At 39.9% G+C, this 25,366-nt stretch overlaps 1 pseudogene; it reads left to right on the top strand.

Moving 5' to 3' along the window:
- The first annotated feature begins 5,875 nt into the window (after positions 1–5,875).
- On the top strand, positions 5,876–22,336 carry LOC113920399 (annotated as a pseudogene).
- The last annotated feature ends 3,030 nt before the right edge of the window (positions 22,337–25,366 follow it).

Below are 25,366 nucleotides of genomic sequence, written 5' to 3' on the forward strand. Positions count from 1 at the left end.
GAGGCAGAAGAGAGAATCAGCGATATAGAAGACCAAATGATGGAAAATAAAGAGGCTGAGAAAAAGAGAGAGAAACAACTACAGGACCACGAGGACAGAATTCGAGAGATAAGTGATACGATAAGACGAAACAACATTAGAATAATTGGGATCCCAGAAGAAGAAGAGAGAGAGAGAGGGGCAGAAGGTATTATTGGAGCAAATTATAGCAGAGAACTTCCCTAATGTGAGGAAGGAAACAGGCATTAAAATCCAGGAGGCACAGAGAACCCCTCTCAAAATCAATAATAATAGGTCAACAACCTGTCATCTAATAGTAAAACTTACGAGTCTCAGAGACAAAGAGAAAATCCTGAAAGCAGTTCGGGAGAAAAGATATGTAACCTACAATGGTAGAAACATTAGATTGGCAACAGACCTATCCACAGAGACCTGGCAGGCCAGAAAGGACTGGCAAGATATCTTCAGAGCACTAAACGAGAAAAATATGCAGCCAAGAATACTATATCCAGCTAGGCTATCATTGAAAATAGAAGGAGAGATAAAAAGCTTCCAGAACAAACAAAAACTAAAGGAATTTGCAAACACGAAACCAGCCCTCCAAGAAATATTGAGAGGGGTCCTCTAAGCAAAGAGAGAACCTAAAAGCAGCAAAGAGCAGAAACGAACACAGACAACAGACAGTTAACAGTCACCTTACAGGTAATACAATGGCACTAAATTCATACCTTTCAATAGTTACCCTGAATGTAAATGGGCTAAATGCCCCAATCAAAAGACACAGGCTATCAGATTGGATTAAAAAACAAGACCCATCCATATGCTGTCTGCAAGAGACTCATTTTAGACCCAAAGACACCCCCAGATTGAAAGTGAGGGGGTGGAAAACCATTTACCATGCTAATGGACACCAAAAGAAAGCTGGGGTGGCAATCCTTATATCAGACAAATTAGATTTTTAAACAAAGACTGTAATAAGAGATGAGGAAGGACACTATATCCTACTTAAAGGGTCTATCCAACAAGAAGATCTAACAATTGTAAATATCTATGCCCCGAACATGGGAGCAACCAATTATATAAGGCAATTAATAACAAAAGCAAAGAAACACATTGACAACAATACAATAATAGTGGGGGAGTTTAACACCCCCCTGACTGAAATGGACAGATCATCTAAGCAAAAGATCAACAAGGAAATAAAGACCTTAAATGACACACTGGACCAAATGGACTTCACAGATATATTCAGAACATTCCATCCCAAAGCAACGGAATACACATTCTTCTCTAGTGCCCATGGAACATTCTCCAGAATTGATCACATCCTAGGTCACAAATGAGGTCTCAATCAGTACCAAAAGATTGGGATCATTCCCTGCATATTTTCAGACCACAATGCTTTGAAACTAGAACTCAACCACAAGAGGAAAGTTGGAAAGAACTCAAATACATGGAGGCTAAAGAGCATCCTACTAAAGAATGAATGGGTCAACCAAGAAATTAAAGAAGAATTAAAAAAATTCATGGAAACCAATGAAAATGAAAACACAACTGTTCAAAATCTTTGGGATACAGCAAAGGCAGGCCTGAGAGGAAAGTATATAGCAATACAAGCCTTTCTCAAGAAACAAGAAAGGTCTCAAATACACAACCTAACCCGACACCTAAAGGAGCTGGAGAAAGAACAGCAAATGAAGCCTAAACCCAGCAGGAGAAGAGAAATCATAAAGATCAGAGCAGAAATCAATGAACTAGAAACCAAAAGAACAGTAGAACAGATCAACGAAACTAGGAGCTGGTTCTTTGAAAGAATTAACAAGATTGATAAACCCCTGGCCAGACTGATCAAAAAGAAAAGAGAAATGACCCAAATCAACAAAATTATGAATGAAAGAGGAGAGATCACAACCAACACCAAAGAAATACAAACAATTATAAGAACATCTTATGAGCAACTCTATGCCAGCAAATTAGATAACCTGGAAGAAATGGGTGCATTCCTAGAGATGTATCAACTACCAAAATTGAACCAGGAAGAAATAGAAAAGCTGAACAGACCTATAACCACTAAGGAAATTGAAACAGTCATCAAAAATCTCCCAAGAAACAAAAGCCCAGGGCCAGATGGCTTCCCAGGGGAATTCTATCAGACATTTCAAGAAGAATTAATACCTATTCTCCAGAAACTGTTCCAAAAAATAGAAATGGAAGGGAACTTCCAAACTCATTTTATGAGGCCAGCATTACCTTGATCCCAAAACCAGACAAAGACCCCATCAAAAAAGAGAATTACAGACCAATATCCTTGATGAACATGGATGCAAAAATTCTCACCAAGATAGTAGCCAATAGGATCCAACAGTACATTAAAAGGATTAATCACCAGGACCAAGTGGGATTTATTCCTGGGCTGCAAGGCTGGTTCAACATCCACAAATCAATCAACGTGATACAATACATTAACAAAAGAAAGAACAAGAATCATATGATCCTCTCAATAGATGCAGAAAAAGCATTTGACAAAGTACAACATCCTTTCCTGATCAAAACTCTTCAGAGTATAGGGATAGAGGGTACATACCTCAATATCATAAAAGCCATCTATGGAAAACCTACAGCGAATATCATTCTCAATGGGGAAAGGCTGAGAGCTTTTCCCCTAAGGTCAGGAATGCGGCAGGGATGTCCACTCTCATCACTGCTATTCAACATAGTATTAGAAGTCCTAGCCACAGCAATCAGACAACAAAAAGAAATCAAAGGCATCCAAATCGGCAAAGAGGAAGTCAAACTCTCACTCTTTGCAGATGATATGATACTGTACGTGGAAAACCCAAAAGACTCCACCCCAAAACTGTTAGAACTCATACAGGAATTCAGCAAAGTAGCAGGATATAAAATCAATGCACAAAAATCAGTGGCATTCCTATACACCAACAACAAGACAGAAGAGAGACAAATCAAGGAGTCTATCCCATTTACAATTGCACCCAAAACCATTAGATACCTAGGAATAAATCTAACCAAAGAGGCAAAGGATCTGTACTCAGAAAACTATAAAATACTCATGAAAGAAATTGAAGAAGACACAAAGAAATGGAAAAACGTTCCATGCTCATGGATTAGAAGAATCAACATTGTGAAGATGTCAATGCTACCTAGAGCAATCTACACATTCAATGCAATCCCCATCAAAATACCATCCACTTTTTTCAAAGAAATGGAACAAATAATCCTAAAATTTGTATGGAACCAGAAGAGACCCCGAATAGCCAGAGGAATACTGAAAAAGAAAAGCAAAACTGGCGGCATCACAATTCCAGACTTCCAGGTCTATTACAAAGCTGTCATCATCAAGACAGTATGGTACTGGCACAAAAACAGACACATAGATCAATGGAACAGAATCGAGAGCCCAGAAATGGACCCTCAACTCTATGGTCAACTTATTTTTGACAAAGCAGGAAAGAATGTCCAATGGCAAAAAGACAGTCTCTTCAACAAATGGTGCTGGGAAAATTGGACAGCCACATGCAGAAGAATGAACCTGGACCATTTCCTTACACCACACACAAAAATAGACTCCAAATGGTTGAAAGACCTAAACGTGAGACAGGAGTCCATCCAAATCCTAAAGGAGAACACAGGTAGCAACCTTTTCGACCTTAGCCGCAGCAACTTCTTCCTAGAAACATTGCCAAAGGCACGGGAAGCCAGGGCAAAAATGAACTATTGGGATTTCATCAAGATAAAAAGCTTTTGCACAGCAAAAGAAACAGTCCACAAAACCAAAAGACAACCAACAGAATGGGAGAAAATATTTGCAAATGACATATCAGATAAAGGGCTAGTATCCAAAATCTATAAAGAACTTATCAAACTCAACACCCAAAGAACAAATAATCCAATCAAGAAATGGGCAGAAGACATGAACAGACATTTCTCCAAAGAAGACATCCAAATGGCCAACAGGCACATGAAAAAGTGCTCAACATCGCTCGGCATCAGGGAAATCCAAATCAAAACCTCAATAAGATACCACCTCACACCCGTCAGAATGGCTAAAATTAACAAGTCAGGGAACGACAGATGTTGGCAGGGATGTGGAGAAAGGGGAACCCTCCTACACTGTTGGTGGGAATGCAAGCTGGTGCAACCACTCTGGAAAACAGTATGGAGGTTCCTCAAACAGTTGAAATTAGAGCTACCATTCGATCCAGCAATTGCACTACTGGGTATTTACCACAAAGATACAAATGTAGGGACCCAAAGGGGTACATGCACCCCAATGTTTATAGCAGCAATGTCCACAATAGCCAAACTGTGGAAAGAGCCAAGATGCCCATCGACAGATGAATGGATAAAGAATTAGTGGTATATATACACAATGGAATATTATGCAGCCATCAAAAGGAATGAGATCTTGCCATTTGCAACGACATGGATGGAACTGGAGGGTGTTATGCTGAGTGAAATAAGTCAATCAGAGAAAGACATGTATCACATGACCTCACTGATATGAGGAATTCTTAATCTCAGGAAACCTACTGAGTGTTACTGGAGTGGTTGGGGGTGGGAGGGATGGGGTGGCTGGGTGATAGACATTGGGGAGGGTATGTGCTATGGTGAGCGCTGTGAATTGTGCAAGACTGTTGAATCACAGATCTGTACTTCTGAAACAAATAACACAACATATTTTAAGAAAAAAGAAAAAGAAGAAGATAACAGGAGAGGAAAAAAAGGGGAGTATGTCAGAGGGGGAGACGAACCATGAGAGATGATGGACTCTGAAAAACAAACTGAGGGTTCTAGAGGGGAGGGGGATAGGGGGATGGGTTAGCCTGGTGATGGGTATTGAGGAGGGCACGTTCTGCATGGAGCACTGGGTGTTATGAACAAACAATGAATCATGGAACACTGCATCAAAAACTAATGATGTAATATAAGGTGATTAACATAACAATAAAAAATTTAAAAAAAGAAGATATATCTGGATCTCTACAAACAGAATATCATTGGTAGTTGGTTTTGAGGTATGAAGCGGGGAGCCGTGATTCTGCAGGCAGATATCAGTAGATAAACGGAAGGGGGAGGGAGCCATGGGGATCCTGCACAGCCTGTGCACAAAAGCCTCCTGCGCTGGGTACGGGGCATAGACTCGCAGACCGGTAGCAGTGGGGAAAGGACTTTAGGGCAGCCCTCCCCTACCACACACTGAAACCTGGAGCAGTGGGGCTGTGAATGCAAACTGGGGGCAGCTGGTGGTTTTAGAAGCACAAAAGGCAGAGATGTGCCCCAACCTGGAGGAGAGTACTGGGAACTGTTCTGTCTGAGTGGGAACTGTCCAGCAACTCTGGAGTGCTGCTGTGGGGCACACAACCCAGGATGTTGCAGTTTTTAGCAGCACAGACAGAAACGGAGATAGTGTGGCCTGGAGAGCTCACTGAGGAATAGATTGTGATCTCTCTGCTCAGAGGCACAGGGTTGGAAATGGTCTCTTCTCTGACTCTCAGAAGAGATGTGGAAAGCCACCAGGGAATGCCGCCAGAGAACAAAAGCCCCCCAAAACTGGTTTTCACTGAGCCTGTCCCCCACACAGGGGGCAGGGCAACTCTGCCTAGACAGGGTTGCCTGAGTAACAGTGCAGCAGGCCCTTCCCCCAGAAGACAGGCTGGGAGAACAAGAGGCCGACAACTCAAAGGTCCCTATAAAACAGGTGCATCTTGCTTGGGTTGTCGTCAATAATTTGGACTCCATACTCCCTCAACCACCCCTCAACCGAATGACTAGGAGGAGAAACCCCCAAAATAAGAAAGACTCAGAGACTGTAACTTCTGCCATAGATTTACAAATGGATACAGATATAACCAAGATGTCAGAAATAGACTTCAAGGTAGCAGTTATGAAGATGATAGCTAGAATGAAGAAATCGATTAATGGCAACATAGAGTTTCTAAGGCCAGAAATGAAAGCTGAACTGGCAGAACTTAAAAATGCTATCAATGAGATCCAATCTAATCTAGATACTCTAACAGCTAGGTAAAGGAGGCAGAAGAACAAATTAGTGATCTAGAAGACCGATTGATAATAAAATAAGGAAAAAGAGGAGGCCTGGGAAAAACAGCTCAAAATCCATGAAACAGAATTGGAGAAATAAGTGACACCATGAAACATTCAATGTCAGAATTACTGGGATCCCTGAGGGAGTGGAGAGAGTGAAAGGACTAGAAGATATGTTTGAGCAAACTGTAGCTGAGAACTTCCCTAATCTGGGGGATGAAAAAAACATTTGTGTCCGAGGATCAGAGAAGACCCCTCCCAAGATCAAGGAAACATACCAATGACCTGCATATAATAATAAAACTCACAAATCTTAGAACCAAGGAAACCATCTCAAGGGCACTTAGGGGGAAGAAATTACTTACGTACAGAATAAGGAACATTACAATAACGTCAAACCTATCCACAAAGACCTGGCAAGCCAGAAAGGGCTGGCAAGACATATTCAGGGTACTAAATGAGAAGAACATGCAGCCAAGAATACTTTATTTGGTAAAGCTGTCATTTAGAATGGATGGAGAGATGCAGAGCTTCCAAGATTGGTAGAAATTGAAAGAATATATGACCACTAAAATTGCCTTGCAAGAAATATTAAAGGGGGTTCTTTAAAAGGAGAAAGACCCCAAGAGTGATATAGAACAGAAATTTACAGAGACAATCTATAGCAACAGGGACTTCACAGGCAACATCATAAAAATAAATTCATATCTTTCAATAATCACTCTCAATCTGAATGGCCTAAATTCTTCTGTAAAACAGCACAGGGATGCAGATTGTATAAAAAGACAGGACCCAGAGTTAGGAGGGGAGGAGAAAGATGGCAGAGGAGTAGGAAAACTGGATTTCATCTGGTCCCAGGAATTCAGCTGGATAGGGATCAAATCATTCTAAATACCTACGAGCTCAACAGGAGATCGAAGAAAAGAATAGCAGCAACTCTCTGAACAGAAAAGTGACCACTTTCTGGAAAGTAGAACGGGTGGAGAAGTGAAAACGAGGCAATATTCAGGAAGATAGATGGCAGGGGACGGGGCCTCCGTCAGCCGCAACTGGCAAGTGATAGAGCAGCAGAGCACAAAATCGGAACTTTTAGAAGTCAGCTATGCTGAGGGACGTCCCTCCATTGACTAAGTGGGGTGGGGGGGAACCCTCACTGGGATAGTGTGGTCTCAGGACCCTTGGGGTCACAGAAAGACCAGGGTGTCTGAGTGTGGCAGAGCTCTCAGGTATCGGAGCAGGGAACCCGGCTACAAAGAAGGAGCCCAGGAGTGGGCTCTTAGCTCCGGGTTGCCATAAACCATGATCCGCGGCATATTCGGGCCACTGCTCTTCCAGCAGGGACCCAACAAGCGGCAGATCCGGGGAGACTCCCCTTCCTCACCTGGGAGGAGCAGCACGGGAGCACACTGCAGGAATCTGCTGGGTTTGAAGACTCCAAACAGGGTCGTGTGCCAGATATAGAAAAGCTTGGTCACAGGCTGGGTGAGCACAGAGTGCGGCTGGAGATGGGGAAGACAGGTGTGATTGATTGCTTTTTCCCGAGGGAGCACTGAGTAGTGGGGCCCTGAGTTCTGGACTCCTCTAGGGGGGAGATTGAGAGGCCGCCACTTTCACTCTAGTCCTCCAAAGCTGTAGGGAAAGCATGCAGGGAACAAAGGCTACCTAGAGCAAACCCGAACAGATTACTTAGCCCGGCCCCTGGCAAGGGTAGGGCAATTCCGCCTCCAGCAAAGATATTTGAGAATCACTGCAACAGGCCACTCACCAGAATATCAGCAAGAACACGCAGCCAAGACCAAGTTTACCGATCAATGAGAACGGCAAAATGACAGCACTAGGGGAATACAGCACATAAAATTCATGGCTTTTTTCCCCTTGAATCTTCAGACTTTCAAAGTTAATTTTTAAAATTTTCTTATTCTATTGTTTTCTTTTTTAATTTTTTTTTCTTTTTCCCCTTTCAACCAACATCTTATCAATCGTTTTTTAAAAAATCTTTTTTGTTTTTCATTTTTAGAGTCATATTCTATCCCTACGTAGTAGTTAACCTTATTTTGGGTATATATATATATAAGTTGCTCTCAGTTTAAAATTTGGGATACAGTTTCTTCTAACAGATCAAAATATACCCTAAATCTCTAGTGTATGGCTTTGTTCTAGTCTCCTGCCTGATCACATTCTGTCCCCCTTTTTTTTTAAATTCCTATTCTTTCTTTTTTCAACCAACTTCTTATCTTATCAATTCCTCTTATAAAATCTTTCATAATTTTCATCATTGCATTCATATTCCATCCCTTCATCATATTTACCCATATTTTTGTACATATATAAGTTTTTATTTCTTCAAAATTTTGGGAGGCACTTTCTTCTAACAGACAAAAATACACCCAAAATCTAGTGTGTAACACTGATCTATGCACCAGTCTGATCATTTGGATCATATTCTGTTTTATTTTAATATTTTTATTTTTCTTTTTTCTTTCTTTCCCTTTCCTTTCCCCCAGTTTCAGGTCTCTTCTGATTTGTTTAGTGTATATTTTTCTGGGGTTGCTATACCCCTGTTAGTATTTTGTTCTCTCATTCATCTATTCTCCTCTGGACAAAATGACAAGATGGAAAAAATCACCTCAAAAAAGAACAAGAGGCAGTACCGACTGCCAGCGACCTAATCAATAAGGACATTAGTAAGATGTCAGAACTATAGTTCAGAAAGACAATTTTAAAGATACTAGCTGGGCTTGAAAAAAGCATGGAAGTTATTAGAGAAACCCTTTCTGGAGAAATAAAAGAACTAAAATCTAACCAAGTCAAAATCAAAAAGGCTATTAATGAGGTGCAATAAAAAGTGGAGGCTCTACCTGCTAGGATAAATGGGGCAGAAAAGAGAATTAGTGATATAGAAAACCAAATGACAGAAAATGAAGAAGGTGAGAAAAAGAGAGATAAACAACTACTGGATCACAGGGGCAGAATTTAAGAGATAAGTGATAGCATATGATGAAACAAATTTAGAATAATTGGGATCCCAGAAGAAGAAGAAAGAGAGAGAGGGGGGAGGAAGGTATATTGGAGCAAATTATAGCAGAGAACTTCTCTAATTTGGGGAAGGAAACAGGCATCAAAATCCAGGAGGCACAGAGAACCCCCTTCAAAATCAATAAAAATAGGTCAACACCCCAACATCTAAAAGTAAATCTTTCGAGTCTCAGAGTCAAAGAGAAAATCCTGAGAGCAGCTCAGGAGAAGAGATCTGAAACTTAAAATGGCAGAAACATTAGATTGGCAACAGACCTATCCAAAGAGACCTGCAGGCCAGAAAGGACTGCCGTGAAATATTCAGAGCATTAATGAGAAAAATATGCAGCCAAGAATACTATATCCAGCTAGGCTGTCATTGAAAATAGAAGGGGAGATAAAAAGCTTCCAAGACAAACAAAAACTAAAGGAACTTGCAAACATGGAACCAGGCTTACAAGAAATATTGAAAGGGGTCCTCTAAGCAAAGAGGGAGTTGAAAAGTAACATAGACCAGAAAGGAACACAGACAATATATAGTAACAGTCACCTTACAGGCAAAACAATGGCATGACATTCCTAACTTTCAATAGTTACCCTGAATGTAAATGGGCTAAATGCCCCAATCAAAAGACACAGGCTATCAGATTGGATAAAAAAACAAGACCCATCAATATAATGTCTGCAAGAGACCCATTTTAGACCCAAAGACAACACCAGATTGAAAGTGAGAGGGTGGAAAACCATTCCCCATGCTAATGGACACCAAAAGAAAGCTGGGGTGGCAATCCTTATATCAGACAGATTAGATTTTAAAACAAAGACTGTAATAAGAGATGCGGAAGGACACTATATCCTACTTAAAGGGTCTATCCAACAAGAATATCTAACAATTGTAAATATCTATGCCCCTAACATGGGAGCAGGCAATTATATAAGCCAATTAATAACAAAAGCAAAGAAACACACTGACAACAATACAATAATAGTGGGGGATATTAACATCCCCTCACTGAAATGGACAGATCATCTAAGCAAAAGATCAACAAGGAAATAAAGACTTTAAACGACACACTGGACCAAATGGACTTCACAGACATATTCAGAACATTCCATCCCAAAGCAACGGAATACACATTCTTCTCTAGTGCCCATGGAACATTCTCCAGAATAGATCCCATCCCAGGTCACAAATATGGTCTCAAACACTACCAAAGATTGGGATTATTCCCTGCATATTTTCAGAACACAATGCTTTGAAACTAGGACTCGATCACAAGAGGAATGTCGGAAAGAACTCAAATACATGGAGGCTAAAGAGTATCCTACTAAAGAATGAATGAGGCAACCAGGAAAACAAAGAAGAATTAAAAAAAAATTCATGGAAACAAATGAAAATGAAAACACAATTGTTCAAAAACTGGGATGCAGCAAAGGCGGTCCTAAGAGGAAAGTATATAGCAATAAAAGCCTTTCTCAAGAAACAAGAAAGGTCTCAAATACACAACCTAACCTTACAGCTAAAGGAGCTGGAGAAAGAACAGCAAATAAAGCCTAAACTCAGCAGGAGAAAAGAATTAGTAAAGATCGGAGAGGAAATCAATGAAATTTAAACCAAAAGAATAGTAGAACAGATCAATGAAACTAGAAGCTGGTTCTTTGGAAGAATTAACAAGATTGATAAACCCCTGGCCAGACTGATCAAAAAGAAAAGAGAAATGTCCCAAATCAACAAAATCATGAATGAAAGAGGAGAGATCACAACCAACACCAAAGAAATACAAACAATTATAAGAACATATTATGAGCAACTATATGCCAGCAAATTAGATAATCTGGAAGAAATGGATGCATTCCTAGAGATGTATCAACTACCAAAACTGAACCAGTAAGAAATAGCAAACCTGAAAGACCTATAACCACTAAGGAAATTGAAGCAGTCATCAAAAATCTCCCAACAACAACAACCCAGGGCAGACGGTTTTGCAGGGGAATTCTACCAAACATTTAAAGAAGAATTGACACCTAGTTTTCTGAAATTTTCCAAAAGATAGAAATTGAAGGAAAACTTCCAAACTCGTTTTAGGAGGCCACCATTACCTTGATCCCCAAACCAGACAAAGTCCCCATCAAAAAGGAGAATTAGAGGCTAATATCCTTGATGAACATGGATGCAAAAATTCTCACCAAAATACTAGCCAATAGGATCCAACAATACATTAAAAGGATTATTCACCCCAACCAAGTGGGATTTATCCCTGAGCCACAGGGTTGGTTCAACATCCGCAAATCCATCAATGTGATACAATACATTAATAAAAGAAAGAACAAGAACCATATAATCCTCTCAATAGATGCAGAAAAAGTATTTGACAAAGTATAGCATCGTTTCTTGACCAAAACTATTCAGAGCATAGGGATAGAGGGTACATAGCACAATATCATAAAAGCCATCTATGAAAAACCCACAGTGAATATCATTCTCAATGGGGAAAAACTGAGAGCTTTCCCCCTAAAGTCAGGAACATGGAAGGGATTGTCCACTATCACCACTGCTATTCAATATAGTATTAGAAATCCCAGCCACAACATTCAGACAACAAAAAGAAATAAAAGGCATCTGAATCAGCAAAGAAGAAGTCAAACTCTCACTCTTTGCAGATGATATGATACTTCATGTGGAAAACCCAAAAGACTCCATCCAAAAACTGCTAGAACTCATACAGGAATTCAGGGAAGTGGCAGGATATAAAACGAATGTACAGAAATCAGTGGCATTCCTATACCCCAACAACAAGACAGAAGAAAGGGAAATTAAGGAGTCGATCCCTTTTACAATTCCACCTAAAATCAGAAGATACCTAGGAATAAATCTAACCGAAGAGGCAAAGAATCTATACTCAGAAAACTATAAAATACTCATGAAAGAAATTGAGGAAGACACAAAGAAATGGAAAAATATTCTATCCTCTTAGATTGGAAGAACAAATATTGTGAAGTTGTCGATGCTACTTAGAGATATCTACACATTTAATGCAATCCCTATCAAAATACTATCCACTTTTTTCAAAGAAATGGAATAATCCTTAAATTTGTATGGAACCAGAAAAGACCCTGAATAGCCAGAGGAATGTTGATAAAGAAAAGCAAAGCTGGTGGCGTCACAATTCCGGACTTCAAACTCTATTACAAAGCTTTCATCATCAAGACAGTATGGTATTGACAGAAAAACAGACACATAGATCAATGGAACAGAATAGAGACCCCAGAAATGGACCCTCAACTCTATGGTCAACTAATCTTCGACAAAGCAGGAAAGAATGTCCAGTGGAAAAAAGACAGTCTCCTCAAAAAATGGTGTTGGGAAAATTGGACAGCCACATGCAGAAGAATGAAACTGGACCATTTCCTTACACCACACACAAAAATAGACTCAAACGGTTGAAAGACCCAAATGTGAGACAGGAGTCGACCAAAATCCTAAAGGAGAACACAGGCAGCAACCTCTTCGAGCTCAGCCACAGCAGCTTCTTCCTAGAAACATTGCCAAAGGCAAGGGAAGCAAGGGCAAAAATGAACTATTGGGACTTCATCAAGATAAAAAGCTTTTGTACAGCAAAAGAAAGATTCAACAAAAGCAAAAGACAACCGACAGAATGGGAGAAGATATTTGCAAATGACATATCAGATAAAGGTATCCAAAATCTATAAAGAACTTGTGAAACTCTAGTATCCAAAATCTATAATGAACTTATCAAACTCAACACCCAAAGAACAAATAATCCAATCAAGAAATGGGCAGAAGACATGAACAGACATTTTTCCAAAGAAGACATCCAAATGGCTAACAGACAAATGAAAAAGTGCTCAACATCGCTCAGCATCAGGGAAATGCAAATCAAAACCTCAATGAGATACCACCTCACACCAGTCAGAATGGCTAAAATTAACAAGTCAGGAAACGACAGATTTTGGCAGGCATGCGGAGAAAGGGGAACCCTCCTACACTGTTGGTGGGAATGCAAGCTGGTGCAGCCACTCTGGAAAACAGTATGGAGGTTCTTCAAATAGTTGCAATTAGAGCTACCATATGACCCAGCAATTGCACTACTGGGTGTTTACCCCAAGGATACAAATGTAGGGATCCAAAGGGGTATGTGCAACCTGAAATTTTTAGCACCAATGTCCACAATAGCCAAATTATGGAAAGAGCCAAGATGTCCATCGATAGATGAATGGATAAAGAAGATGTGGTATATATATATATATATATATATATATATATATATATATAATGGAATATTATGCAGCCATCAAAAGGAATAAAATCTTGCCATTTGCAACGATGTGGATGGAAATGGAGGGTATTATGCTGAGCGAAATAAGTCAATCAGAGAAAGACATGTATCATAAGATCTCACTGATATGAGGAATTCTTAATATCAGGAAACAAACTGAGGTTGCTGGAATGGTGGGGGGTGGGAGGGATGGGGTGCCTGGGTGATAGATATTAGGGAGGGTATGTACTACGTTGAGCGCTATTACATGTCTAACATTGTTTTCTGCTTTTTTTTTTTAATGTCTAACACTGTTGAATCACAGACCTGTACCTCTGAAACAAATAATACATTGTATGTTAAAAAAAAAAAAAAGAAGAAGATAGTAGGAAGGGAAAAATGATGGGGGGGACCTCAGAGGGGGAGATGATCCATGAGAGACAATGGACTCTGAGAAACAAAGTGAGGGTCTAGAGGTGAGTGGTGGGTGCATGGGTTATCCTGGTAACGGGTATTACAGAGAGCATGTACTGCATGGAGAACTGGGTGTTATACGCAAACAATGAATCATGGAACACTACATCAAAAACTAATGATGTAATGTATGGTGATTAACATAATATAATAAATAAATAAATAAATAAATAAATAAATAAATAAATAAATAAATATTCTTGGTAAAGAGGGCACATACTGAATGGAGCACTGGGTGTTATACACAAACAATGAATCATGGATCACTACATCAGAAACTAATAATTTAATGTATAGTGATTAACGTAATAATAAAAAAAAGACAGGACCCATCCATATTCTGTCTACAAGAGACTCATTTTGAACGTAAAGATACATCCAGACTGAATGTGAAGTGATGTAGATGGATCTTCCACGCCAACAGACCTCAAAAGAAAGCTGGGGTAAAAATTCTTATTTCAGAAAAATTAGATTTTAAGCTAAAGACTGTAGTTAGAGACACAAAAAGCCTCTATATCATTTTTAAAGCATCTATCCAACAAGAAATCCAACAATTGTAGATATATAGGCCCCCAACTTGGGAGCAGCTAACTACATAAGCCAACTGTTAACCAAATAAAGAGTCATATTGATAATAATACATTAATTGTAGGAAACCTCAATACTCCACCTTCACCAATTGACAGATCATCTAAGCAGAAAATCAATAAAGAAACAAGAGCTTTGAGTGACACACAGACCTCATAGATATATACAGAACATTCCACCCTAAAACAACAGAATATTTATTCTTCTTGAGCACACATGGAACTTTCTCCAGAATAGACCACATACTGGGTCACCAATCAGGTCTCAACCAATACCAAAAGATTGAGATTATTCCCTCATATTCTCAGACCATAATGCTTTAAAACTGGCACTCAATCACAAGAAAAAATTTGGAAGAAATTCAAACACTTTGAAGCTAAAGACCACTCCGTTCAGGAATGTTTGGGTCAACCAGGAAATCACAGAAGAACTTAAACAATTCATGGAAAACAATGAGAATGAAAACACATTGGTCCAAAACCTATGGGATACTACAAAGTTGGTCCTAAGGGGGAAATACATAGCCATCCAAGCCTCACTCAAAAAAAAAAAAAAAAAAGAAAGAAAAGAAAAGAAAAATCCCAAATTCACCAACTAACTTTACACCTTAAAGAACTGCAGAAAAAGCAACAAGTGATGTCTAAGCCATGCATTAGAAGAGTAATTAAGATTAGAGCAGAGATCAATGAATTAGAAACCAGAAACACAGTATATCAGATCAATGAAACTAGAAGCTGGTTTTTTGAAAGAATTAATAAGATCGAGAAACCACTGGCCAGACTTATCCAAAAGAAAAGAGGACTCAAATTAATAAAATTATGAATGAAAGGGGAGAGATCACACTAACACCAATGAAATAGAAACAATTATTAGAAATTATTATCAACAACTATATGCCAATGTATTAAGCAACCTGGAAGAAATGAATGCCTTCCTGGAAACCTATAAAGTACCAAGGCTGAAACAGGAAGAAATTGACAACCTGAATAGGCCAATAACCAGTAGCGAGATTGAAGCAGTGATCAAAAACCTCCAAAAAAACAAAAGGGTCTGATGGATTCCCTGGGGAATTCTACCAAACATTCAAAGAAGAAATAATACCTATTCTCCTGAAGCTGTTTCAAAAAATAGAAAGAGAAGGAAAACTTCCAGACTCATTCTATGAGGCCAGCATTACCTTAATCCCCAAAACAGGCAAAGACCCCATCAAAAGGGAGAATTTCAGACTGATATCCCTGATGAATATGGATTCCAAAATTCTCAACAAAATCGTAGGTAATAGGATCCAACAATACATTAAAAAGATCATCCACCACGACCAAGTGGTATTTATCCCTGTTATGCAAGGGTGGTTCAACAATTGCAAATCAATCAATGTGATAGAACACATTAATAAGAGGAGAGAGAAGAACCATATGATCCTCTCAATTGATGCAGAAAAAGCATTTGACAAAATACAGCATCCTTTCCTGATTAAAACTCTTCAGAGTACAAGGATAGAGGAAACATTCATTATTTTCATAAAATCCATCTATGAAAAACCCACAGTGAATATCATTCTCAATAGGGAAAAGCTGAGAGCCATTCCCGTAACATCAGGAACAGGACAAGGAAGCCCACTCTTGCCACTATTGTTCAACATAGTACTAGAAGTCCTAGCAACAGGAATCAGACAACAAAAAGAAATAAAAGTATTCAAATTGCCATCCCGATCAAAATTCCAATGACATTTCTCAAAGTACTGGAACAAACAATCTTAAAATTTGTATGGAATCAGAAAGGACCCTGAATCACCAAGGAAATGTTGAGAAAGAAAAACAAAGCTGGGGACATCACGTTGCCTGATTTCAAGATGTATTACAAAGCTGTGATCACCAAGACAGCATGGCACTGGCACAAAAACAGACATATAGACCAATGGAACAGAATAAAGAGCCCAGATAAGGACCCTCAACTCTATGGTCCAATAATCTTCGACAAAGCAGGAAAAAATATGCAATGGAAAAAAGATAGTCTCTTCAATAAATTGTGCTGGGAGAATTGGACAGCTATATACAAAAGAATGAAACTCAACCATTCTCTACCATCATACACAAAGATAAACTCAAAATGGTTGAAAGACCCCAATGTGAGACAGGAATCCATCAAAATCCTAGAGGAGAACATAGGCAGTAACCTCTTCAACATCAGCCAGAGCAACTTCTTTCAAGATACATCTCCAAAGGCAAGTGAAACAAAAGCAAAATGAAGTTTTGGGACTTCATCAAGATAAAAAGCTTCTTCACAGCAAAGGAAACAGTCAACTCATGGAATGGGAGAAGATATTTGCAAATGACACTACAGATAAAGGGCTGGTATCCAAGATCTATATAGAACTCAAACTCAACCCCCGAAAAACAAGTAAGCAAGTCAAAATTGGGCAGAAGACATGAATAGACACTTCTCTAAAGAAGACATACAAGTGGAGGGGGAGATGAACCATGAGAGACTATGGACTCTGAGAAACAAACTGAGGATTCTAGAGGGGAGGGGGTGGGGGGATGGGTTAGCCTGGTATTAAAGAGGGCATGTTCTGCACGGAGCACTGGGTGTTATATGCAAACAATGAATCATGGAACACTACATCAAAAACTAATGATGTAATGTGTGGTGGTTAACATAACATAATAATAAAAAATAAATAAAAAAAGACATACAAGTGGCCAACAGACACATGAAAAAATGTTCATCATCATTAGCCATCAGGGAAATTCAAATCAAAACCACATTGAGATACCACCTTACACCAGTTAGAATGGCAAAAATTGACAAGGCAAGAAACAACAAATGTTGGAGAGGTTGTAGAGAAAGGGGAACCCTCTAACACTGTTGGTGGGAATGCAAGTTGGTGCAGCCATTTGGGAAAGTGTGTGGCAGTTCCTCAAAAAATTAAAAATAGGGCTACCCTATGACCCAGCAATTGCACTTCTGGGTATTTACCCCAAAGACAGAGATGTACTGAAATGAAGGACCATATGCACCCAATGTTCACGATAGCAATGTCCACAATAGCCAAACTGTGGAAAGAGCTGAGATGCCCTTCAACAGATGAATGGATAAAGAAGATGTGGTCCATATATACAATGGAATATTACTCAACCATCAGAAAGCATGAATACCCAACTTTTACCTCAACATGGATGGGGCTGGAGGAGATTATGCTAAGTGAAATAAGTCAAGCAGAGAAAGTCAATTAGCATATGATTTTACTTATTTGTGGAACATAAGGTATAGCATGGAGGACATTAGAAGAAGGAAGGGAAAAATGAAGGAGGGGAAATCGGAGGGGGAGACAAACCATGAGAGACTATAGACTCTGAGAAACAAACTGAGGGTTTTAGAGGGGAGGGGGGTGGAGGGGATAGGTTAGCCCCGTGATGGGTATTAAGGAGGACACATATTGCAAGGAGCACTGGGTGTTGTATGCAAACAATGAATCATGGAACACTACATCAAAAACTAATGATGTACTGTATGGTGACTAACATAACATAGTAAAATTATATTAAATTAAAAAAAATCAGATGCAAAAAAAAAAAGAAAGAAAGAAAAATTAAAACAGAAAACTTCTTTCTTGCTCCTGGGAATGTTTTATGATGAAATCAGATAAATGGAAGTACAATGTAATTTAAAAAGTTGTAGGATATTTCTGGGCTTTAGGTTTTCCATTTATAAAATTAAAATATATTAACACCTATTTTACAGTAGCATCATTATGAGATTAGTGGACTATTCTTTTTTTTTTAAATGAAGTGCCACGTTTATTTATTTATTTATTTATTTATTAAGATTTTATTTATTTATTTGACAGAGAGAGAGAGCACGAGCACAAGTAGGCAGAGTGGAAGACAGAAGCAGACTTCCAGGTGAGTAGAGAGCCTGACATAGGGTTTGATCCCAGGACCCTAGGACCATGACCTGAGCTGAAGACAGACCCATAACCTACTGAGCCATCCAGGCACCCCTTCACCAGGTTATGAAGTAATACTTCTGGTAATATTACAAAACACAGTGGCTTTGGGATCCCATCCTTCTTGACTGTTGGAAACCAGTTTTTCACTAGTTTCTATAACACCAGATATTTCTGGGTACACCCTGGGGATAACCATAAGTAAAATCTAGTTATTCTTCACACCTTGATCATTCATCTGACTCAGGACTGATCTCTTTCCTCTTGGCATTCCTGTTTGCTTTGTTGTGACCATATGTATGAGTTCTACGCTGAAATTTTCCCTAGGGTATTTTTTTCCCATAGTATTTCAAAGCTTAGATGGACACTGTTTGTCTCTTTCCCAAATATATCATTTGAGGTCATGGTGGACCTTTGATATGACTCAGTGATAATGAAAAGTAAAACCTACACAGTAGCTTATAGTTAACGTTAATATGTCTCAATACTCATGGGTCAAGGCATGACAACATACATGTACTTATTAAAAAGTAGACTGGGTTCAGGTAGTTTGGGAGTTTCTGGGTAGGATAATTTTTATGGGATGCTCAAGGATAGATTCACTTAAAAATGGCATTTGAGTGTAGATTGGAAGGGCTAAGAAAATTAATTCTGTAGATAAATTGGGACAAAATGTTCTATGCAGAGGAAACAGGCAGTGCAAAGACTGAGTGGAAATCATGCTGGATTTTTTTTTTTTTGCATTTTTTAAATATTTTTTTTAAGTGGGGCTTGCCCATTTATGCCCAACGTGGGGCTTGAACTCTCAACCCCAAGATCAAGAGTCATATGTTTTACTGAATGAGCCAGCCAGATACCCCTTTTGTTTTTTACATTTAAAGCATTGTTTTTATTGTGGCAAAGTATGTATAACATAAAATCTTCAATTTAGTTCATTCTTAGGTATGCAATTCAGTGGGGTTTATATTTTATTGAAGAATAATGAACATACAGTGTTATATAGTTCCAGGTATACAGTATAATGATTCAACAATTCTATACATTTTTCAGTGCTCATCCAGATAAGTGTACTCTTATTCCCTTCACCTATTTCACCCATTCCCCCTGCCCACCTCCCCTCTGGCAACCACTCATTTGTGTTCTGTTTTTAAGAATCTGTTTTTTGTTTGTTTGTTTGTCCCTTTTTTTCCCTTTTTCATCTGTGTCTTTTTTTTTCTTAAATTCCACATATGAGTGAAATCATAAGGTATTTGTCTTTCTCTGATGGACTTATTTCACTTTGCATTATACCTTCTAAGTCCATTTATGTTACTGCAAATGACAAGATATCATCCTTTTTTATGGCTGAGTAATAACCCATTCTTTTTCCAATCATTTATGGATGAATACTTCGATTGCTTCAATATCTTGGCCCTTGGGAATAACACACAATAAATATAGAGGTGCAGAGATCTTTCCAGACCTACTATTCAGAAAAAAATATGACTGCCCATTGACAATGTACCAAGTCACTCAAGAGCTCTGATGGAGATGTACAAGGAGACTGATGTTGTTTTCATGGCTGCTAATGCAACATCATTTCCAAAGCCCATGTATCAAGCAATAATTTTGACCTTCATGTCTTATTACTTTTAAAAAATGCATTTTGTGAGGCTATAGCTATCATAGTGAAATTTCTGTAAAATTGGTAGTAATGTCCCCACTTCATTTCTGATGTTATTTGCTTGAGTCCTCTATTTCTGTGTCAGTCTAGCTAAAGGTTTGTCAATTTTGTTGTTATTGTCAACGAACCAACTTGATTATTGATTTTATCTATTTTATATTTCATTTATCTCTATTTTTGTTTTTATTTTCCTTCCTCCACTAGCTTTGGCTCTAACTTCTTTTTCTACCTCCTCAAGGTGTAAATTCAGGTTGTTGATTTGAGTTAGGTCTCCTTTCCTTTATATTTTATTTAATGTAAACATTACAGCTATAAATTTCCCTCTTACCACTGTCTTCGTTGCATCCCGTAAGTTTCGATGTGTTGTGTTTTCATTTTTTCCAAGATATTTTAAAGTTTCCTTTATTGTTTCTTCGACCCACTGATTAAAAGTGTTTTGTTTACGCTTAGCGTTTGCGCCAGCTGTAGCTGCGTCTAGCTCAGCTCCCCCTTCCTCCGACCCCTCTGCCCCGCGGCGCCCGCCTCCTCCATGGCCATTCCGCTTCTTCCTTCCGCCATTCCCTTCCTCCTCTCCCTTTTTCCTTCCTCCCTCTCCTCCTCGCCACCCTAGCTGCCCCCGCCGCTACCTCCACTGCCTAGGACCGCCGGCTGGGGGACAAGCCCAGGGCAACAGCCAGGAGTTTCCTAACCACATAACCTCTCAGAACTGAACCAAAACAGCATTATTCCCGGAACACCGCTTTTTAAGAAAGCATAACCCCTACTGTAGAACTAAATGCACTGTGCATGAAACTTGGAAAAAAAAAAAAACAAGACAATGTAGAAGCCTGTTGACCCTTACTCTAGGATGCAGTCCACCTATAACTACATGAGAGGAGGTGCTTATCCCCCAAGGTACTTTTACCCATTTCCAGTACCTCCTTTACTTTTTCAAGTTGAGCTTTCTGTGGGAGGAGAGCAGTTTAACGGGAAAGGCAAGACGAGGCAGGTCGCGAGACAAGACACCGCTGCAAAAGCTATGCAGACCCTGCAGAATGAGCCCCCGTCTGCCCCTGCCGGAGAGGCGGGAGGGAAGGCAGCCAGGCGAGCAGGTGAATGGAAGAGAATCAGAAGAAGAAAATCTCGGTAAATCGGAAATAAGTCAAATGCTTGAGATTGCACTAAAACGGAACTTGCCTGTGAATTTTGAGGTTGCCAGGGAGAGTGGACCACCCCCATTTGAAGAGCTATGTGACAAGTTGGGGAGTTTGTGGGGGACGGTGAAGGGAAGAGCAAGAAGATTTCAAAGAAAAACGCTACTATCGCCGTCCTCGAGGAGCTGAAGAAACTACCACCGCTGCCTACGGTCGAGCGAGTGAAGCCCAGAATCAAAAAGAAAATAAAATCCATAGTCAGGCTACAGAGCAGCACAGACTGCGGCCAGGGGATGAACCAATCAGCAGACTGGCCCAGATCCAGCAGGCGAAAAAGGAGAAGGAGCCAGAATACATGATCCTCACAGAGCGAGGCCTCCCGCGCTGCAGAGAGTTTGTGATGCAGGTGAAGGTGGGAAACCATACCACAGAAGGAACAGGCGCCAACAAGAAGGTGGCTAAATGCAACACAGCTGAGAACATGCTGGAGATCTTTGGTTTCAAAGTCCCACAGGCTCAGCCCACCAAACCAGCCCTCAAATCAGAGGAGAAGACACCAATAAAAAAACCAGGGGATGGAAGAAAAGTAACCTTTTTTGAACCTGGCTCTGGGGATGAAAATGGAATTAGCAATAAAGAGGATGAGTTCAGGATGCCTTATTTTAGTCATCAGCAGCTGCCCGCGGGGATTCTTCCCACGGTGCTCGAGGTTGCCCAGGCCGTAGGAATCAGTTAAGGACACCACGCCAAAGATTTCACCAGGGCAGCTCCAAATCCTGCCAAGGCCAGGGTAACTGCCATGATAGCCTGTGAGTTGTTGTATGGGGGCACCTTGCCCACAGCCGATACCATTTTAAAGAATAACATCTCTTCAGGCCAAGTACCCCATGGACCTCTTACAAGACCCTCTGAGCAGCTGGACTATCTTTCCAGAGTCCAGGGATTCCAGGTTGAATACAAAGACTTCCCCAAAAACAACAAGAACGAATTTGTATCTCTTATCAATTGCTCCTTTCAGCCACCTCTGATCAGCCACCGTATTGGAAAGGATGTAGAGTCCTGCCATGACATGGCTGCACTGAACATCTTAAAGTTGCTGTCTGAGTTGGACCAACCGAGTACAGAGATGCCAAGAACAGGAAATGGGCTAATGTCTGTGTGTGGGTGGTGCTGAACCTTTTCTGGCCACAAACAATTGTAAAACCCCAACATATATACTGAAAATACTGAAACTTTAGCTTTGAGAATTTGGAATTTCTGATACCTCCAGTGGGCTGAGAGACATGCTGGGTAAAGAACAGAGGCGGCAGTGGTGACGAAGCCGGTAACACAAGGAGGCGGTCTCGGCTGCGCTCGCAGGTGCTGTTTTGTCCTCACACACAGGCAGCTGCTTGGGGGGCACAGTGGGGTCTGCCAAGTGGCCCCGGACCCCTCCGTGCTTTGCTGTGGCCGCTGCTCTTTAGGCTGTGTGAAGGAAACCGGGAACAGAGCACAACCCTTTCTCAGAGTGGCTCACTCAAACGCTTGGGACACACCCTGGACACTCTCACCGGGGAGCGGGGCCGTAGATCAGCCCCAGAGCCGAAAGCACCAGAGAAAATCAAATGCTTCCTACTCAGTACCAACTAACTATTCTAGTGTGCTCTGGCCCCCACCTCCCATGGCACCAACACTGTCATCACCACTGCTTTCTCTCCCAAAAGAGATAGATGTTCTTAGTTTTATTATTTTCTTTTGACTGAAATGACACTATATAAATTTTCATCTGAGAGTTTCTCAATTGTGTCTAGTTACATAGCACAGTTTAGAACCTTCTCTGAGACTGACTCTATCAGTAATCTAATCAGCAAAGATCACATCCATGTGTATGTGGTTACACGTTTTGATTTTATTGGACTAACCCAGGACCATTTCAGTGATGCAAACTATGTGCCCTCTGGTTTAGCTGAAACAGTCCTGGACTTCTCAGAGTCCTTGATGAAGTCTCCCACAGTTGTATAAATAGGACAATTTAGGAATTTTAAACTTTAATGATCATTTGGTTCCTTTTCTATTTTATTTTTGTTAATGCAACAGAACTTAAACAAATGAACTTTGATCTTTGTTTTAAAGATTATTTAAAAAAATCATGTGTACATACATATGGCTCTTGAGGACACGTAGCTTTCACTACACTACAGGATATGGTCTCCATGTAGTACATATAAAACCACAGATGGATTTCCTTGAGAGCTTTGTACTTGATTACATCTCCCTGTAGGGCTGAAAAGAATGACCCATGTTTATCTCTGAAACTGTTGCTTTTGATGTTGTGTTACTGTGCACAGAATCCTGTGCAGTTAAGGTCCTGCATAAGGTCCAGATGAAAAGCACCATAGCCTTGCAAGTTAAGTACCGCTTTGATTCATTGTTTGCGCTGGAATTTTTTCTCCCCATAGAATGTAAGTAAAACTTAGTGTTCGTCACCAACAAATGGTAATACTAAAAAAAAAAAAAAAAAGGGTTTTGTTTATTTCCACATATTTGTGGATTTCCCAGTTTTCCTGCTGCTAGTGATTTCAAGTTTCATTCCACTGTGATTGGAAAAGATACTTTGTACGATTTGAATCCTTATAAATTTGTTAAGATTCGTTTCTGTGTGTGGCCTAAAATGTGGTCTCTCCTGGATAATCTTCCATATTCACTTGAGAAAACTGTGTATTCTGCCTTTGTTGGATGAAGTGTAATTTCCTTCTCCCTGTGTCTGCAGGTCTGTAGTCCCATTTTGGCTTTCACAACACAGGCCCACTGCTAATCACAGGTCTTGGCCACTTGAGCTCTGAGTTAGGTGATATAGAGACAAATCACTCAGGCAGCCTGTGCACAAGGTATATATTTGCAAATTCTATTCGTTCTGTTCTCTGTTGCTCATGGATGGGAACTAGGGACCAGCCCACTGCTATCTCCAAACTGTGCCATGCTATGCCAGAGAAGAGGTGGAACAAGGGCAAGTAAAAACAACAAAACTTCCTACCATTTGAATTTTGTTTTTAACTGGGCATTCTCTTGGTTGCTGTAGTTCTTTTAATCATGCCCAAAACTCCTATAATGTTAGTCACTGTCTAGGTCTTTATTTTATGTCTCCATGGGAGAACAAGGGCCTGATGTTCCTCAATCCACCCTTTTGAATACAGCATTCCTAGCCTGGCATTAAAAAAAAAAAAAAAAAAAAAAAAAAAAAGGTACAAAAAGTGGTAAAAACAGAATGAATAAAAAGGAGAAAAATGGGATTTAAGTTTAGAGAGGTAATGGGGAGCCAGTTAATAAGATAATATAGGACATTTTAGACAATTTAAACCATAAGGGACATGGTTTTTTACTTTGAGAGAAATGGGGAGCCACCACGGTGTACAGGCTGCATAGTCACATGAACCGAGTTAAAATTAGCAGTAATACACTGAATGACATGTGAATATAATAGACTGTCCATGAGTAAGATGGAAGCATTTAGCAAGCTATTGTAATAATCATGCAATCAAGCCCAGGTAGTACCAGTGAAAATGTGAAGTGTCTATACTTTGGATATATTAAAGCCAGAATGGCTTCCTGAAGATTAAATGTGTGATGTGAGCAAAAGAAAGGGATCCAGGGTGCCTTCAAGCTTTTGGCCTAAGCAACTGGAAGGACTAATTGCCATTGTTCCCAATTAACTTTTGGAGCAAAAAGTATCTGGAATCGTTTAGAACAAGTTATTTCCAGTTTTTGGAGAATCAGCTATTGCCCACCAAAGTGAATCCTTTTAAGAATACTCACCCTCTAGGAGTTCAACCACCTTTAAATTCCTAAAAGGGGAAGTATTTTCTCTCTCCATTTAATCTATGGTTGGCTTCCCCATTTCTCACCTCCCATCCAAAGTTAAGTCTCATCTCAGGATACTTCTGTTGGAAACATCAGTCTCCTTCAGAGAAAACCTCACCCATAAGTCATGTTCTCCTACACTGTCCCAATACAATAACAGCAAAATGCATAGTCCAACATCATCACTTTCCTTAATAATGCCATGTGTAGGGTATTCAAATTCCAACCCAGGTTCAATCATGGCAAACCCTTTTGAGCTCCTTGTCACAACCTTTCCTCTTGCAGGAAGAGAGAAGCATCTCTCATGGCCCTCTCCAGCAATTTCTACCTCAGCTTCTCATTTCCGAGGAGTAACTGCTCAAATAAG

This window comes from Zalophus californianus, chromosome 3 (genome assembly GCF_009762305.2).
Source record: "Zalophus californianus isolate mZalCal1 chromosome 3, mZalCal1.pri.v2, whole genome shotgun sequence".
NCBI classification, from domain to species: domain Eukaryota; kingdom Metazoa; phylum Chordata; class Mammalia; order Carnivora; family Otariidae; genus Zalophus; species Zalophus californianus.